Here is a 14,979-nt window from a genome sequence, read left to right on the forward strand (position 1 = left end):
TCTTTCTCTCTCTCTCTTTCTCTCTCTCTCTGAAAGTATCTGTCATTACAATATCGAAATGTGATTGTTTCAGTTAGTTGAATAGTTTCATTTTTAAAGTGAAAGTATTTGACATGAGTGTTTTTGTTTCACTTTTGACACGTAATACTTAAATAGTGGAGGAGATATTATGTTGCTGTGGGCTCGAACTCTGGAAGAAGTTAAAATTTTTTTTTGACTAAAACACAACTGGAACCCTAAGTAAGGCATCTGTAAAATTTGAATGAAATTGGTTGCGTAGTTCTCGAGTTTTAGGGATTCACACAGACAGACAGACACACACACATTCTCATTTTTATATATATAGATTGCAGTTTGAGATTCAAGTGGAAAATGGGTTTGTGATCATTCAAGATGATATCAGGGGTTGAATGGTAAAGCAATCTACCAATCTTCTATTTCTAACAAAATAGTTAATTCTGACACTCTAGTGTACAGTATATATTGTAGGGCTGGTTTTCTTGTATATTTTGATGTTGTTGTTTATTAGGAGTCCATTGTGCATTACAGTGTCTACTTTCAATATGTTCCTAGTTTTATCTGTGAAGAAGCATACTTTCAAGTATCATGTAGTCATTCAGAATTTTTAGCAAGGGATTATTACAAGGCTGAAATCTTACTTTTAATAAAGTCCAATTATCATATTGATAAGGCAAACTGAAAATCCGAAGGTCTTTCATCGTGGTAAGGGACACATTCATGCTTTGAATCTGTATTTAGAAGTAGGTGTACCAGTAATCTAGTTCTTAAAGAACTAGATTTTTTGTACATCTAGTTAATTATATCAATGTTATATCATAAAGTTTCATGGAGAGTATCTGTATATGCTTCAAGGAATTTGGGAAGGGCAGTTTTTCTATTAAGTGCTTGCTAAGACTTAACTGGAGTGAATATTAAAGTGAACAGGTGTACAAAGAAAAAATTATTCACTATATCACATAGAATATATATTTGTAGCTTAATGCAGTTAATGCCCCCTCCCCTCCAATTATTACTCAGTTTTATAGACTCACAAATACATGCTTAATTGTATAGGCACCCCAAGAAAGAGGAGTATTGTTTGAAAGTTGATTTCTTGTCAGTTGTTGGTAAGCTGAATTTTCATTGGATATGCCAGGTCATGTGATTGAATTGAAGGCAGACTTATATAGATCACTGTAAAGTGTTAAGGGGTGTGGGTGAGTTGACTCTGACATTAACTTTGATAAGTAAGGGAGCTAACTCTTCAATACACTTGGGAATTTTTTTCCAGGTTGTTTGGTTGGAACTGAGCCAGCTGTGAAGGAAGAAGGAAATTATTTTGGATTTCTTGTTGAGGCATGATGTATAGTGTTTTAGCTGGTGAAACCAACAGTTCCCTCATCAGCTGGTTTATAAGAACGGATCCAATACTTCAAGTTAGAGTACAGCATTCATGGTCCTGAGCTCTTATACTTCCAAATGAATGAGACAGAGAAGTGGAGGTCTTGTTGATAGATCAAAACATAACACACACACACTCTTCTATATGTATAGACACCCGGCGTTGCTCGGAATTAAAATGGCATAGTTTGTATATAATATATTACAGTTATGTTGAAACAGGTGATATGGGAAAGTGCGGTATTGACAACAAAACATTTGTGGAATAAATGCTGGGCTAATTCGACTAAGTAACATGCTATGCATCTGTTTGGAGTATTTCAGGCCCTAACCAGTCATGGAAAATTGGGGGTTGGGTTATATGATTTTAAAATGCACTGAAAAGCTGTCTTTTGCAGCAGTCGGTGCTGTTCCTAACACAAACCATCATCTTAAATTTTGATATCTCCTTTGGCTTTGATGTCCTACATCACTCGTAAAGTCAATTTGGAGGAACTGTGGTTGTTCATTTGTGGGTAACTGGGAACTAATGAGGTGTGCCCTTGAACTTTGACATTAGCATAAATTCATCTTTAACTATCTTCTTAGCTGCAGTAAACGATGTCATTTGAAATGCAAAGTTGTATTGTCTGATATTGTTCAGAAAATTCTTTGACTGGCTGGAAGTGCCTTCTAGAAGATCGATAAGAGGTTGAGAAGGAGCTGGTAGTGCTGACAATGTTACCTGACAACCCGAGCGGCACATACCATTTGTTTCATTTGAAAATTTTAAACTTCTACAGAAACGACAATTTGTGTTTAGCACGCTAATTTGGACAGTTATCATTTTTATAAGAATGGGATGGATCATATCTAAAAACAGCTTCAGGAGTTGTGAAGAACGAATTTGTATGTAGTCCATTTCTGAGAGCTATTCATTCTATTGGACCTCTCTGTCTAATCGTTAAAACATTGATTTAATGATCCAGCATTCATTTGCTGATCTTGGGAAAGTCTCATCTCCCTTCTCTCTTGAGACTCCGTCTGACGTGCTGTGCTGCTGCATGCCTTTGCTGATGTTGAGAAAATTTCATCCTGCTTCTCTGTTCAGACTCTCGCCTTAGGTGTTTTACACTCGTCCTTGCTTTATACTTGTTTCTGGAGAGATTACATCTTTTCTTTGGTGGCATATTTTTTTCAATATTGTAAACAAAAAATTATGAACATAAAAAGAAATTATACATTATTCCCTATTTTTGTAAGCAGGTGTATGTATGTAGTATGTCTTTATTTTTGTATGCAGTATAAATTAACCAAATAGAAGCACATGTATGAACTGCTAATTTAATGGTAAATGCCACAGCAATTATTATAGATAAATTTCTTAATAAATATATTAAGCACATGTATTAAATGTTAATTTAAGGGTAAATATGTAACTGTAAACATCTTGCAACCTTGAAACTGCTGCGATAATTATTAACTGGGAATTGAACGGTAAATGTATATTTTTATATACCTTGGACCTGCCACCTCATTGCTTTTTATCAAGAGTTTCACCTCCAGCCGTTCGTTATGTCAGTCAATACATTTACTGACACACTATTCTGCTGTGGTGGCCATAAAGACGGAAAGTTGCCGATGCATAATGTTGTTCACATTAGGATGTAAATTATTCATTTATTTCAAATATAATAGAAATAAGATGATCTTAATGTTATCACATTATAGATGATAAGCAGCTTTCTTTATTATAGTACAAATGTGACTAATTCGGCAAAACATTACTTTCATTATTGAAACATTATAACTCTCGTAATTTTGGTTGAAATTGAAAGTGTGAAACTATTTTCACTTTCTAATGAAACCTGGTCATTGTAGAGCAGTGTCTTTCAAATAACTATAGCTGGTTGTTGAGATAATGTAGAATATATGTAAACGAAAATGTAGTTTATTTGGTAGCCCAAAAATTACTGAATATTTTGATATCCTTATGTCAAAATGGGCAACCCAATTTTGGAATGCAAAAGGAACATATGCACGTGCACACACACACACACACACACACACACACACACACACTCTCTCACTCGCTCTCTCTCTCTCTCACTTTTAGAACATACATAAGGTATGAAACATCAGTATTTCTCTGTCACCCGCTATCCCTGTCTTTCATCTTCTATAAAAACTTGTTTTCTGTCTGTTTCTTTCATTTGTCTCTGCCTTTTTTTCATTTTGTGTTTCTCCCTCTGATTCCATAAAATTTTATTTCAAGAGAGCAGAAATTGAAAGAGGAGAGAAGGAAAGTGAAAGATGTATATAAAACAGACGTGTGTGTGTGCATGCATACATGTGTGTGAGAGAGAGAAAGAGAGAGATTGAGTGAGTGAAGGTGTGTTGTGATGATTGATGTCTTTTAATTACACACACATAGAAAATGTGACGTCATCATCATCGTATAAAACGTTTACAATAGTTGATTTATGGAAAAGATTATAATGTTAAATTTTTGAAATGCAAATATGTGAATGGAAATTAAGTTTAGTTTGTAGCCAAAATAGTACTAAATCTTTTGATACCCCCATATGTCAAAACCGGTAACTCCGTTTTGGAATGCATAAGGAAGATATATATATATAGGACAAACTTCTTTCAAACTGAAAGTATTATCTCGCATTACAGTAGAGACGTAATACTGAAATAGTGCAAGAGATAAGAGATTGCTCTGGGCTTGCATTAGGCAAGAAGTTGAAAACTTTTTTTGGCCCATGACATTGCATGGACCCTAAGTAAGGTATGTGTAAAATTTGAATGAAATCGGTTGTGCAGCTCTCAAGTTTTAGGGATTCATATATATATATATATGGATCTGAAATTCACTTCATATTTACCTGATTTCAGGTTCCATCCTATTGCATGGTACCTACAGCAAGATGTCTTTACTATAGCCTGTAGCTGACTAATAGCGTGTGAATAAAATTGGTAGAGAGAAACTATTTAGGAGGTGTATATATCTTTGTGTGTGCATAAATATTTCCATATGTTTTCACATTTGACTCCATTTAAGTGACAGTGATATGTTTACATCTTCTGTACTCAGTATATCTTGTAGCTCAGCAACTTGAGCAGTCTCAGTAAGACTTGCCCAAACCAAACCACATGGAAAAAAGCAAATGTAAAAATGATGTGTATGTCATCATAAACATATAAATATTTCACTCATTTGTTTTATATCCATTTTTCCTTGTTAGCAAGAGTTGGATGAATATATCATTGAGTCATTGATTTAGAACTGAATGCCTTTCCTGTCGCTAACCTTCACCTGTTTTTTTAAATAAGCAACTTATTTCACATGAACTGAACAGACAGTTTATTGGCAGGAGAAGTTACACTAACACTACTTCCAGCAACTGATTTTTGTAGATTGCACATATAAACAATTGTGCCCAAGTACACACATACATATATGACATGCTTCTTTCAGTTTCTGTCTACCAAATTCACCCACAAGGCTTTGCTTGGCCTGGGGCAGTACAGCTTTGCTTCTATTTTATATATATATATATAGTCTTTTAGTCTTTTACTTGTTTCTGTCATTTGACAGTGGCCATTACTGGTGCACTGCCTTAAAGGGTTGTAGTCAAAGAAATCATCCCCAGGGCTTATTCTTTGTAAGCCCAGTACTTATTTTATCAATCTCTTTTGCCAAACCATTAAGTTATGGGGACATGAACACACCAGCATCAGATGTCAAGTGGTGGCAGGGACAAAAACACACACACACACACACACACATATATGTGTGTGTGTGTGTGTGTATATATATATATATATATACGACAGGCTTCTTTCAGTTTCCATCTGCTAAATCCACTCACAAAGTTTTGGTCGGCTCGAGGCTATAGTAGAAGATACTTGCTCAAGGTGCCATGCAGTGGGACTGAACTTGGCACCATGTGGTTGAGAAGGTAGCTTCTTGCCACACTTGTGTGTGTTTCTGCTCTTGTCTTGACATCATACAATTGTTGTAAACATCATCCAAGTAGTATCCTTTGTTTACATAAAAACATGTCTGGCCATGAGGAAATATTTCCTTACCTGGAAACAGGAAGGGCTTCCAGCTGTAGAAAACATGCAAACATGAATCAGATATATTCAAAAGTGAACATTAAAATGATTGTGCACATCTGTTTATATACATTTATACAAGGTATCTCATAATGATAGGACACATTATATGTATGTATGTATGTCCATACATATGAAATGAAAAGAGAAATAAAGAAATTTTGTAACAGTGCTGAAAGTTTTACAAACAAAACTATTTTAGATGCAAAAGTCTAGCTTCAGAAGGAAGCAGTCTAAGAAATGTGTATTTACCTCAATTTCTTTATTTCTTTTAAACTGTTTGGGTTAGCAGCAGCAGTGACTCTCCATTGTTACTCGTGGTTGTTGTAACATATTTTCACATAGTGGTGATGGAAGATGGTGTTAGTGGTGTATGCTATATTGTTGGTCTTAGTTGCTGTGATGTATTCATAGGAGCCACTTGCCCATCTTTAATCAACTATTGATTTTCAGGTTGAGGCAGTTGATCAGATTTCTTGTGTTCTTCTCCGAGTCTAGTATGGAGGCATCTATCTTTTTGGTAGTGTTGCAACATTTGGTTAAGTGTTAGCAAAAGGAAGATGCATCGATAGTGAGGTGTTCCTTCATTAAGACATAGAGTGATCAGACCGTGCTACCAAAATAATAGTTGTTGCATTTGGAGCACCATATCTGTTTTACTATGTATGTATGTAGGCACATGTTAATGTTGCGAATAGGGCAGTTCCTCTAGGAACTAAGCATCATGTGCATCCTGGCTGGTGTTGTCACTGCATCTCTAGTGTCTGCAGGTTTATCTAAAACGTATGTAGGTGCAGGAGTGGCTGTGTAGTAAGTAGCTTGCTTACCAACCACATGGTTCTGGGTTCAGTCCCACTGCGTGCCACTCTGGGCAAGTGTCTTACTATAGCCTCAGGCCGACCAAAGCCTTGTGAGTGGATTGGGTAGACAGAAACTGAAAGAAGCCCATCATATATATATATATGTTTGTGTGTCTGTGTTTGTCCCCCAGCATCACTTGATAACCGATGCTGGTGTGTTTACATCCCCGTAACGTAGCAGTTTGGCAAAAGAGACTGATGGAATAAGTACTCGGCTTACAAAGAATAAGTCCTGGGGTCAATTTGCTTGTAGTCAAAAGGACAAACAAATAAAAGAATATATATCATAGATAGATATGTATATGTAAATATACTTGCTGTTGGTAACCCTAAGAATGAGATTGATGTATAAACATATAAAGACAATACCTGACTGTTGCATCAAATATGCAACTGCATGGATGCATAGTATGTTTGCGAGACTGGGTCTCACTGGATCTAAACATCATAAAAATGTCAAGAAAGATAAACATGCTCTTATTTTTGTACATCAAATACTCTACAGACTCTGGTTACTACTATTATGACCCTAGGCTTTTCTACTTCACTTGCCCCACTTTACTCTCTGTTCGTGTGTTGATATGCATAAATGTGTGTGTGTCTCTGCTTGTCCTCTTCTCTCTTCTTTCATCTTTCTTTAAAATTCTTTCACCCTCTAGTCAGGTATGCCAATTTGCTTATAATATGCAGGATTAGGTTATATATTTTTTTGCTGAAATACTGAGGGTGTGTGCTGCTGGCTTATAGAAATGTGTGTGTATTATTAAATCTTAAAAAAAGGTGTTGAGCTGGCAGAATCTTTAGTATACTGGATAAAATGCTTAGTGGCATTTCATCCATCTTTACAGTCAGTCAAGTTCTGCCAAGACTAACTTTGACTTTTATCCTTTCAAGGGTGATAAAATAAGTACCCATTGAGCACTAGAGTTGATGTAAATGACCTGCCCTTACTCTCAACATTTCAGACCTATAGTAGAAAGAATTATTAAAGCTTAAAAACACCTGTTATGTTTTCTGTGTTTCTTATTACTGTATAACATGGCTCAAACTCCACACTCTCTCCTAATGCATGATCTGACAGTTCACTTTCAAACCACATGGAATATTAGTGTTGAGTGAAACTGATTACTGAGCTGAAATTATCTGGTATCAGCACACTGATAATTGTATATATACTTACACACACACACACACATACATATATCTAAATAAACATATATACATATGTTTGTTTGTTTATACATATAGCTGTTAAACTAGCAACAAACAAACAAAAAGATAAAATCAAGAGGTCAAGAGCTACAAACACTACAGGTTTCAAATAAGAGTATCCTTCTTTCATATATATTTATATACATGTTCATTTATGTACTCATGTAAATAAGCATACACATGAATACATATATATATATATATATATATATATATATATATATATACATTAGGTGGCTGTTGTCACTCCTTTGTTTATCTGCCTTTTGACAGGTCTTCTTCATCTTTCATGGTGTTTAAAATTCACCTTCCTAACAGTGCAATGGGTGTACAGGGTTACATTAGCAATAGCACCTATGAGTGACCTGACAGTAAACATATATAGGCACAGGCATGGATCTTTGGTTAAGAAGTTCACCTCATAGCTATATGGTTTGAGCTTCAGTCCCTCTTCATGATACCTTGGGCAAGTCTCTTCTACTATAGTGAGTGGATTTGATTGAAAGAAACTGGATGAAGCACATTGTATGTGCATATATTTGTATAACCCCATGCTAGCTTGAAAAAAAAAACTGAAAATGGTATATGTTTGTGAGTATGTATTTTATTTTTATAATGATTTGATGAGCTGAACTGGCCTTGAAGGTGGGGCTAGTTATGTTTCTTGAAACCATTACACTTTATGGTGTCCATTATTTATCTCAAAGGTTATTTGCATTTGTCATGCAACCTCTGATGATTTGATGATGTAATCTATTTATAAGGTATTTCTTTACCTGACAGATATTATCATTAATGAAATATTTAAGATATATTAAATAAAAATTTATCTCTACAGTTTTGCATTTGTACCTTATATTTGTAATATTGGAATGGATTTACAGAAAGAAATACAAAATAATGCATTTGTTCCTCACATATGGATCTTTTGAAATATAATGAACACAGCATAATAAACCACACCCATGCTCACACACACTCTAAAAGCACAGGTGTGACTGTGTGACTGAGAAGTTTTTCATGTTGGCTGTTAACTTGCTGTCAAGTATAACTTTTTGTGTTAAAATCATAAATGCAGTACCTTCTTGTAATGAGCTTCCACAGTAACATAGATATACAACAATGTGATCAAACCAAGATAGCTATGGCACTGCAATGAAGGACACTTGCATAGTCAACCAAAGGATGATCACAACCACATTCAGCTACACATCACTTGGTGTCTCCATGAGTGAGGAAATTAGAGAAGTGGTGCTATTTCATTCTCAGACATGCATGGTACCCCAACTGCTACAGCTAAAAGCCCACCATCTGTTTCTTTCATGAAGTCTAAATCTTGATTTATACATAGAAAAAGAGAGAAGGGTACAAAATTTACATAGACAAGTTTTATTGCGACAAATTGCACCCTGTAAAAGTTTAAAATCAATAATGTGGCAGCAAGCCAAATAAGATATGAGAAACCCAGAGGCTACAAAAACTGCAGCTTTTAAGTTAGAGTACTCTTCTCCCATGTGCAATAACACATACACATCATTATCCCCACTTGATGTCCATTTTCCATGTTGGTCTGGAGTAGATGGTTCAATAGGAGCTGGCAAGCCAGAGGACTGCCAAGCTTCAATGTCTGCTTTGACATGGTTTCTACTGCTGGATGCCTTTCCTCACACCAACCACTTTACAAAGTACACTGGGTGCATTTTACATGGCATCAGCATCATCAAGGTAACCTAGATGAGGTAACAAACAGGTGTTCTGCTGTAGAGGAAGGAGATAGATGGCTACTCCTGATAGAAAAGAGTAAAGATGGTGGTGAAAAGATGTCAGTGACCCTCATCTTACTGGACGGTGAATATAAGTGGTCCAGAGGATTGGACTGGGTGAGTGAGTAGGCAGATTTGCTCGAATGTGAAAGGAGAGTGGCAGATGGATAGAGAGGAATGGAGTGGGTGTTAGGAAGATGAGTTGTGTGAAGGGTGGGTGTTGGGAAAATGTTGTGAAAAACAAAACTCATTAAGGACAGATTGGGTGCAGAGACATTGATATAAATGATATGCTTTTAAGACCTTATTTTTGCTTAGAAGAATGGGTTTTCTTGAGCACAGCAAATCACCAATTACCTCAGTTCTTCATCTCGCATCTTCCTCTTTCACAGGTTCTATTCACGTTTAGTGATAGGCACTTCTTTATGCAGCTATCCTCATCGATATGCATCACATTACTATAGCATTGCAGTCTTTTCTCTTGCACATTACATCTGATGCCCAATTTTTCTCTCGACACATTTGCACTTTGTCATAGATATACACTGATATTTCACATTCAGTGGAATATCCTAGCTTTCATTTCTTTCTGGTTTTTGCTTGTCCTCTGGATTCACATCCCAAATTTCACTACCAGTTAACATTGTTGTTCATACACAAGCATCAAAAATTTACCTTTCACTCTGAGAAAGAGACCTATTCTGTTGGATGACTATGAATTCTTTTGAATTCATACACTCTTAGCCAGTTTATTTTTCATTTCACAGAGTACCTAAAATTCATCTGCCTCACTAGGTAGGTTTTGTTGGATTGCCAGCTTTGTCACTTACATGTAGTAGCCTATGTGGTTATCACTCTAATATTTTCTAGTTATCAGATATCTGATAGAACATACATGCATGTACACAAAGGAGTTCCTGGCTTTAAAAGTGTTGCGAAAGGCCTGGTTGGAGGCCCAACCTTCCAAGTTCTTTTACGGGACTTAATAACTGAAGAACCACTGTAGTAAGTGTGTGAAGTTTAGAGGAGAATAAGTTGAATAAAATCATAACGGATCCTCCTTGTGTGTGTGTGTGCACGTGCGCAAACATGTGCCTTGTCTTACTTTGGGCCCTCAAGTTGGGATGAGGTCGTGGGGGTGCCCTCTTGTCATATGCTATTTGATGTCTTGAGCATTATTACTCTTGGTGGATCCCATCCTTTTTTAGGTGTAACATCAGCTGAAGTCTTCCAAAAAGAGACAATTATGCTATGATGGGTCAACTGCATGTGAAGGATCATGCATATATATATATATATATACGTGTGTGTAGAGAGAGAGAGAGAGAGAGAGAGATAGATATGAAATTTACAGAAAAACAAAAGACGAAGACAGGTGTATAAACAACAAGCAGAAATATTAGTTTGATGCTCGGGAAGGTGACACTCACGCACACACATTTGTTGCTGGTGTGTTAATATTTTGTTTCAGTGCTACTCAGATTTTTCAACCAGTACTCTGTAGACCAATTTACAGACAGTAATGTAAAGAGCAAACCAGTGAACAAATTTCAATCTCCTATTGGGATTTCTTTTGTGGACTGGTCACAGATACAGTTGCGTTTACTTCAAGTTTTTAATAATAGTAGGTCTATATGCTGTCTTTGAGAACAGTATAAGGGGTCGTACATGACATTAAAGAAATTTTAACGGAATTGAAATTAGATCATCCCCCCCCTTTTTTTTCTTCTTCTTTCCACAAAGATATTGTAAAGACCTTTAGATCTTACTAGACATACAATGTTGGCTAAAAAAAAAAAAAACCTATAGATATATTTTGTACTACATTGTTGGTATTAGGAAGGGCGTCCAGCCTTAGAAACCAGGTGGTGATAACTCTCAGAATTGTTTCACACTATCACAACTCGTCCAATTCGTGCCAACACAGAAAATAGACGTAAAATGAATATGTGTGTGTGTGTCCAGCTTCTGGCTCAAAAGCATCTTGTCTCCTCTTTCTTCCTTTTCTACTAATACAAAATAGCTTTTATTTCTTGGGCTTCTGTCACCTCCACTCAGGCACTTCCATCCGACTCATCTCTTTTGCTCCCAACACACTTGTGTCCAGGCACGTTAATCACCACTCCCAGTCCTTCCTTTTCCAAACTGAAAACCCTCTTTAATTCCCTTCTTGCTTATATCTTTCCCACAATTTTTGGTTTATTCAAAAGGAATATTATCCGATCAGGAGGATCAGGAAAAACCATGGGTACTACCCCTTCTTCCAGACCAAGCTAGTCAAATAGTGTCGCTAGCGCGCATATGTGCATATGCATGTGTACGCATAAGTGCATATGAATGTGAATATGTATGTATTCAAGTGTGTGCGACTGCGTACACAGACCACATTTAGTAAGATATTTTGTCTTAAGATAGGAAAGCTATGAAGTCTAACAAAAGCATATCAGAAATGACATGATGTAATGTTTATACTTTTATTACATCCACTACTGTTCAGTTTTGAAGTTTGCCCCACTTTGCTTGTGTATAGGTGTGTACATACGCGAACACCGTTTTGTATTATTAGTGTGCAGAATGTCTAAGGACTCATTCTCGTTGCTTCCGCCCACCTCTGCTAACGAATGCGCGCGCGCGCGCTCATATCCCACAGTTTAATGAACTCAACATTTTCACCCTGGTTTTTCATGTCTTTGAAACCTTACGAGATAGATAGATACACAGATACACACAAACACGTACACAACCCTTGCTGTGTATATGTATTATGAAAGTGTGTTATGTAGTAGCCAACATATTTTCATGTTGCAACAAACGGCACCGGATGAACTAGGTTGTTGTTTGCACGTGACTCTTATCGACCAACCATGCGTCGGAATCCAAGTACGCATGCGTTGTTAGATTCCGCTGTTCGTCTCCTCCCACCTCGACACTATCCTTCTACCTCCTCACTATTTCTAACTCTTGTAACGCCTCACCTTTCGCAATTGCCACTACGTCTGCTACCACCACCTCCTCCTCTTCCTCATAACAGTAGTGGCTGTAGTAGTAGTAGTAGTAGTAGTAGTGTCAATAGCGACACTACTATAGATGTGTCTATGTAGGGAGCTATGTAATAATATTGTGTATGTATGTACATACATAGATGTATGCGTGTGGCAGATTACATGTGTATATATATATATATATATATATATATATATATATATATATATATACATACATACATACATACATACACGTATGCGTGTGTGTAGAATGACACTCTGCTAGATAGACGTATATGTTTTATATACGTCTGTCTTGTATAGCTCATAACATTGATACTTCTCTTTGCTTTTACTACTGGGGTGTATAAGCACATGTTTTCATACATTGAATTCTGTTAATACAAGTAATAGTAATAATAATAATAATAATAATAATAATAATAATACTGCTAGTACTACCACCCACTCTGATACTACTACTACTACTACTGCTGCTGCTGCTGTTTGCTACTTACCAGGAGACCTACTATCTATAACACCAATGGCCTGCTACAACTGACTTCAGACGATCCACTTACGGCCATCAGGTTAGCAATACAAGCTTTTCGTTAGCTTTTTCATCTGGCTCTATATTTTTCTTTTTGCGTGTGTGTGTCTACACACACACACACACACACATTAAAAAACCTGGTGTATGTGTCTAAACATACATTAGGTTTGTATGTTATTTTTCATTTCATTCGATTGCTGTATGAACCCCCACACACTTATCATAACCTGTCCATGTAATGTCTCCCTACCTCCCTTCTGGCAATAATAAAGAACGAATTATCATCATCACATACACCCATAACAAGTGTGTGTTTTTCATACACCCATTGTCATTTCTTCCTTTGAACAGAAATTGATAGCAACACCATCAATGGCTAACAGTTTATTGATGGCTATCAATCAGCTTATATTTTCATGCCTCGTACTACATTTTTGCTCTGGTAGTAGTAGTGCGTATGTGTATGTATGTATGTATGTATGTATCATCATCGTATACACATATACTATACCTTCTGGTACTGCTAGTGGTGCTGTTTATGGTGCTTGTAATGGTACAATTTGCAGTAGCTGTATTTGTTGTTGGTATAACAGCTTTGGCAGTATTAGTTAGGGGTGCGTGTGTGTGTTTTTAGTACCCTGTTTCTCGTCCCCATGAAGTCCCGTTTCTCGACACATTCGTTTATGACACTTGTTCGACATTTATTTCCACCCCCTCCTTTAACATACACATTACACCTTCCTCCTCTCTCTCTCTCTTTCAACTCTATCGTTTTTCTTGTAACACACCAAAGTCGTCATCACCAGCGTCATGGAGTTTTTTTTTAAATCTTTTTTTTTTTTGTTTTTCTTTTAGAATTTAATATATTTTCGATAGAGATTTTTTTGTGGAGAAATAGATCTGTATATACAGTACCTATTTGACACTGTGATAGAACTCATATATATAAATACACATATACAGAGTATCTGTTATAAAAGAAATGTTTATCATCACCATTATTATTACATCCATCGCCGCCATCACGTCACCCCTACCCTTCCTCTTTTTGCTGATTGTATTTTATTGCTCGCCTATTATTACAACTGCTACCTACCATCTACCAGGAAGATGATTATTATTATTAAACTCACTATCCTTACTTCAACCGTTACTGAAATGATTTTTTAACACAACTGCTCTTTGAACGAGCATTTTTAAATATGGTGCTGATGATGATGAACACAATAATAATAATAATAATCAATATTTGTATTATTACATGGTTGAGGTGCTCCTCCGCTTTAACCTCAACAAGAGAATGTCTATGTGGTCGTTCGGCATGCTAAAAATAGCCATAAAATCGTATCCTACTGCCTTAAATAAGAAAAGGACATATTGGATAATGTAGTCTTGCGTATCCCTAAGAAAAACGTGATGTTAGCGAGAATGTCTTTGATCATTGCTATGCTCGATCGGGGATTGACCTAGGGTTAAACAACACCAACAAACCTCATTGATAACGCCCTTGGAAGAAGCATAAACGTCATTACAAGCCGTTTTTCCTCAACTGTAGTATTATTATTTGTTCTGGTATTCATATTTTCTGCTTATAAATCATAGTGCATATGTTAAATCTTCCATTTTCATTTGTACTCCCACCCCAAAATGATCTAGGGATATGCGTGTGTGCTGGCCATGAATTAAACAGAAATTGTGATAGCAGTCCAGCATTAGTTTGATGTTTGAAACAACAGTTTCTTCCCCCCCCCCTCTCTAGTCTTCTTGATGGGCGTCCTTCTCTGCCCTCTACCTACATACAACATACACCACTGTGATGGTTTAAAACTGGAGGCTTTTTAGTCTTTCAGCTCTACCATCTTTTAATTCCATTTTTATCCACCTCATGTGTGTGTGTGTGTATATATATATCTGTATGTATATATATATCTATATATATATATATATATATATACACACACACATATATACACAAACATATACACACGCTCGCGCGTATAGACGTATATAATATACATACATTCTTCCTCACCTATTCCAGCCACGTGTTATGCAATAAGACATATCAATAACCAATTTTTTTTTTTTTTTTTTTTTTT

General features: G+C 36.3%; 1 protein-coding gene across 8 annotated transcripts in view; it reads left to right on the plus strand.

Moving 5' to 3' along the window:
* Positions 1-14,979, plus strand: part of LOC106869828 (nuclear receptor coactivator 3) — a 485,654-nt gene that overhangs the window by 412,508 nt on the left and 58,167 nt on the right. Inside the window, exon 1 of one of the 8 annotated variants that reach the window (XM_052976413.1) lies at positions 12,565-12,917. The exons of the other annotated variants lie outside the window; for them this stretch is intronic. The gene's annotated coding sequence lies outside the window, so the exon portion shown is untranslated. Of the gene's footprint in view, positions 1-12,564; positions 12,918-14,979 lie in introns of those variants that run through there. 8 annotated transcript variants of the gene reach the window in all.

The sequence above is a fragment of the Octopus bimaculoides genome, chromosome 24 (genome assembly GCF_001194135.2).
Source record: "Octopus bimaculoides isolate UCB-OBI-ISO-001 chromosome 24, ASM119413v2, whole genome shotgun sequence".
Lineage (NCBI taxonomy): Eukaryota > Metazoa > Mollusca > Cephalopoda > Octopoda > Octopodidae > Octopus > Octopus bimaculoides.